Raw genomic sequence first — 5,377 nt, 5'->3', positions numbered from 1 at the left:
CCTGGGAGGCCAGGGGGGCTTGGGTAGAATGCCTGGGCTAGACATGATCCTGGAAGTGTTAACATCATTGAGTGAGGCTCAGAAGTCCCTAAGTCCTTCGGAGGCTGGAGCATCCTTTGGCAGAAAAAGAACACCTCTAAAGACATCTCTGGGCTGGCCTGGTCTCTTTGGTTTGGACATGGCTCCTGAGATATTCTTTAATTCTTTCTGTCTTTTACTTTTTATTTATCTTCTGTCTACCATTTGGTTATTAATTTTCTTAAGTCTTATGATAGCATAATTTACAAATCTGTTTAATGGTATATCTTCTCTATTTTAATTCTTCAAATAGGTTGGAAAAAGCACACTACCAATCACACAGATCCAGTAATTCTATAGTTTTCATGTGGCTTTAAACTGTTATCTAAAGATAATCATACAACAGAACTTATTATTACTTAGATAATAAAGAATTTGGGGACTGGCAGGTGGCATGGTAGTTAAGGTGTTGGACTCCCACCTGTCCATCTATGGTTCAAGTCAGAGACCTGGTGACTTGCTTTCTCACAATTCCTCTCTCTCTCGCTGTTCAAAGTAAAATAATAATAGTAATAAGAATTAATAATAATAATTAAAATTAAATAGATAATTCTTTAAACAAAGAATTTAAAGGTAAAATGTAACATACTAAACCTCATCGCACTGACTTTCAAAAGCATCTGATCTTACAAAGCATTTATAAAATATTCAAAATATTACATATTCTTTATTTGATAGTATAAACAAACCACACTAAAATGTCTTTCAATGAGTAAAAGGCAGTGTTTCAGATACAGGGAATTCTAATTACACTGACATAGCTAAGACCCAAATATAAAGTAGACATCACTACCTTATCTTCAGCTCTTGCCTTTAATGGGTTAATGAACACAAAATAAAATGCAGGTGAGTTTGCATGGTTTTGAGAAGTGAAGGGATTTCCAATACTTATATATTCATATAACCAGGTAAGTGTAAGCTTGAGTAAAAAATAAAACAATCTATTAATATGAGCTTGGGGAATATAACTCATAATTGAGTACTATTTATTCTAATAGTGCCAAGGGAATATAATACTTATGTTCTCATCACAGACAATGTGAAATATTTCATACATGTTAACTAACTTTGTCCAGTTGTTTTATGTTATACTTAAAAATCCAAAGACTACTTTGTATTCGATCATTTTTACACATATAATTTGTATGTACATATTTTATAGATATATACATTTCTGTAATTTTTCTATATTTAATTTTAAGATGTATAAAAATAGTGAATGTGTACACTCCTCATTCACATCATAAAGATATTTGTTGTCTTCTCAATACATTAATGATCCTCCTTTAAAATCATCTCTATTTAGGTAAACTATCGTCATCCAGCTAAATGATACCTATTATCAATCACAAGACCCTCTAAACCTCTCTTTATTGTTTGAACACACTATGCTTAAGTGGAGAGAAAAAACTTTTTGAGGTCTCCTAGAGCCATGAGAACATTATTCACAGCAGATACATGTACCAGGGCAGGAGAATCTCTGAATGGCAGTCTAGGCTTAGACGTTTATGTCTTGTGACTGGGCTGAATTGTTTGCCCTGAATCACATGACTTGATTGAATTTCCTAATGTTGTCCTCTCTGTTTAGATATCAATCAATCAATGAATGACATATATTGGCTATGTGTGTGCCCCATATCCTGAAAGAATGGAGAAGGGATTGTTGTGTAGCAATCTGCCCTGGGGAATGACTTCTCCTTTCCCTTTCTCTCTATATCTATATGCAGTGAATGCACACACTCTATAGCAAAAATCTATAAGTAGATAAATAAACAAATCGGGGCAGAAGATGGCCCAGTGGTTAAGGCACAGGATCACTTATGGCTGTATAGTTCAAGTCCTGTACCCAGCACCTTGAGAAATACTCTGCATACTTGTGTGTACAGGACCAAAATTTTGAGAGGAGAGTGGAGGAGAAGGAATTGCTGCATAGCCATCCCCCCAAGTAGTCATTTCTCACTTTATCTCTCTTCAGAGAGTACAGGTGGCCTTATAGAAAAACACTAAAATAAGTAAATAGATATGACAGCTACCTGCTATTTTGCTATTAATAAGTTATCATAGGAAGGCCAGCAGGTGGAATGGTGGTAAAGGTCCTGGATTCTCACATGGTCAACCACCATTCCAGTCCCAGACATGGAGGCTTGCTTTCTCATTTTTCTGTCTCTGGTCAAATTACAAACTAATAATAATGAATAGAATTAAATAAAGAAATAATTCTTTAAAACAAATAAGTAATTGAATTGTTATAGGAAGCAATGAATCAAGTGTTAATTTTTCCCTTTCTGCTCTGCTTTAGCTAACCCCTGACCTTGACAGTTTGTGACTGTCACTTTGTGCTCTGTGGCTGGGGATTTGAATGTTTAGTTTGGCATTTGAAATTCTCTCTCAAGTCCATCTTTTAAAAAAAAAAAAAAACAAATAGCTTAAGTATTTTATTTGTTTGCAACTAAGCTGGTTAACACTTTATAATAAAAATGTACAAAGAATAATGTTGCAATTTTTGGTTAGATTTAAGTCAAAGACATTCATTAATAAGGAATCTTCCCATGTGAATATTCCAAAAATTTCTCTAAGCCATCTGATCAAATGAACAACTGTCTCTGAATATTAACTTACTTAGAAAGGTAATATATTTTAATTAAACTCAGAATTTTTCAAAATAAGCCCTAATTTAAAAAAAAAAAAACTATTCTATCTTCAAACTAAAACAATTTTAATAAAACTTTCTTTTCCAGAAACAATAATAAAGGAAACAAGGCATTTTGTAAAATGTAGTCCTGAACAAGTCACAGTAAAAAATAAATATATACTTAACTTCCACCTCCTCAAAACAGAGTCTACTTTCTGTTCCTCAGCCTTGGAAACACGGTGAAAAACAGCTTCTAAACCACTTTGGGCAGAGGGTTGCCAAAACAAAAGCTCAAGCAGTTAACCATGGACATCACCAAAGAACTTGGGGGAACCTGATGAAAGGATTCAAATTCTATTTTTAGTAACTGATACAAAGGTGAGGTGGCTCCTTGTAAGCAGCAGTGCTGCTGGGGCCTGGCCCAGCCCATGCTCACCTATATTATGCTCCTGGGCAAGTTCTGATCCTTTTGCTCCAGTAGAGACCTTTCCCTTTGGCAGTTTGGTTTTCAGGGAGCACTTTGACTATGTGAATGAGGTGAGCACTGATTCCATGTGGGTATTTTAAGGCTTGGAGTCAAAATGTTTTTCTAACACAGCTAGGCAGAGTCCATGTGTCAATGGCCAATCTCCAGTTTATTCAATTCCTCTTCACAGACTTGTAGATCTAGGACCGTAGACCTTCACTATGTCATCACAATCACATCTAATGTCCCTCCTCACTTTTGATTCATATTTTGTGCCTGGAAACAGACCCTGTATTTAACAATAATCCCGACACATAAAACAATCCACTATTACAACTTATATGGTCACAAACATTAATGATCTTCCATAGACCTAGCAAATGTTTTAAGCCATAATTGTCATGCATCAAATTCAGTCAGAATCTCCAAGATCAAAATTTGCACAATGCAAATGATAACTAAATACACATACACACATATACACACATTCTCACACACATATTTTTTACAGAACTGTGCTTGGGAAACTTCATTTGCTAGGTGCCACTGAAGGTATATTTTGCTAACTGCTGCTCCAGGTCATTGGATTTGTTTGGAAAATCTAGCACAGTTAGGGCACAGCTGTGCAAGGGATGAGCAGAAAAGAAAGATATACTTGTGGCAACCAGAAAGTTTTAAGGTCTTTCAAGTTGTATAAAATAGACCTGCAGAAACACTTACGTGTTCTCAGGATGCAAAATTGGAGCTGAAATGTGATATCAAACCAGTTGCAAAAAGGGTACAGCAGCCATTTCTTTTTTTTATTTGGAAAGGTTTTTTCTGTAGGGCATGTGTGCTTGCCAGAAAGACAGAGAGAGACAGAGAGATAGAAAGTGAGAAATCACCCCCCGGGGGGATGACCACGCCACAATCCCTTCTCCTCCATTCTCCTCTTGGGGTCTTAGGCATGCACGCACATGTGCCTGGCGTGAATTTAAGCCACTGGGTCTGGGACTTGAACCACGGTCGAGTACATGGGAGTTTAGCAACATAGCCATTATTCTAACTGCTGGTTCCAGCAGCCATTTCTTGAGGTCAGACCTGGTACCCAGATATGCATGAAAACTTCAGGACACATAGCTTGTTGGCCTTGTCCCATATCATCACATTATCTGATCATGTGTGAATTTCACAAAAAATTCATATTGTTCTGCTAGTTTGGTATTGGGGATTTGCTCATACTGCTCCCGAATTTTATCTTCATAGTCTTTTAAGGGATGCTCTTGGGGCCTGCAGGTGGCATGGTGGTTAAAGACGCTGGATTTCCACGTAGCTGACTGTGGTTTGAGTCCCGGCTCTCGTGTGGTTTGAGTCCTGGATCTGGTGGCTTGCTTACTCTCTCTCTCTCTCTCTGTTCCTCTCTGGTCAAGTTAAAATAGACAAATGAGTAAATAAGTAAATAAAGTTAAATAAAATATTTTTTTTTTTAAAAAGAGATGCTCGCATATTATTCCAACTTGGTGGAGAGTAAAGGTGGGCTGGTCCTTCTTCATCCAGGAGGAGCCTGGAGGACTAGGTGCTGTGAGTGCTGAGGAGTGAGGCTGATTTTCCGAAGGACAAACTTCACTCTGATGAATAACTTCTAAATGTCTCCACCTCTGATAACGACTATATTCTTATTTTATGTTCTGAAAAATTAGCTCCGGAGTTGGAAGGCTCCGCTGGCTGCTGGGCAGGTGGGCAGCTGCAGTTGGCGGTGGGGTCTGGTCTACAGCGGCAGTGGAGACTCAGCATCAGGGGGTCTGAGGCCCAGAGTGGGGCTGGCAGAGGGGCCCAGCGCCTGCTTCAGGGACCCAGGACTCAGCAGCGCCACCTCGAAGTCACTTCAGCATGGCACCACAGCCCTGCCACTGAGGGGCCAGGGATCAATAGCAGATTTGGTGGTAACTGCGGCCCAACCTCCGGCTCCTCACTTGCTAAGAATCCTACAAATCCTCTGAACCATCTTTTTGGGAACTAGGTTTTTTCGGGTGTGATTTTTGTTCAAGAGTGACTGTGTTTTTCTTTTCTTTTCTTTCTTTTTTTTTTTGGAGAGGTTTTTGCTATAGGGCACATGCACTCACCAGACAGAGAGAGACAGAGACAGAAAGTGAGAAATGACCCCCCAGGGGGGATGGCCACGCCACAATCCCTTCTCCTCCATTCTCCTCTCGGTATCTTGG

At 38.6% G+C, this 5,377-nt stretch overlaps 1 pseudogene; it reads right to left on the bottom strand.

Annotated features, from left to right (window-relative positions):
• Positions 1–4,282: 4,282 nt before the first annotated feature.
• Positions 4,283–5,377, bottom strand: part of LOC102493130 (akirin-1 pseudogene) — a 2,723-nt pseudogene continuing 1,628 nt past the window's right edge.

Source organism: Tupaia chinensis, unplaced genomic scaffold (assembly GCF_000334495.1).
Source record: "Tupaia chinensis unplaced genomic scaffold, TupChi_1.0 Scaffold144763_1, whole genome shotgun sequence".
Lineage (NCBI taxonomy): Eukaryota > Metazoa > Chordata > Mammalia > Scandentia > Tupaiidae > Tupaia > Tupaia belangeri.
Note: the sequence above shows the minus strand (reverse complement) of the source record. Positions and strands in the feature narration are given on the sequence as shown.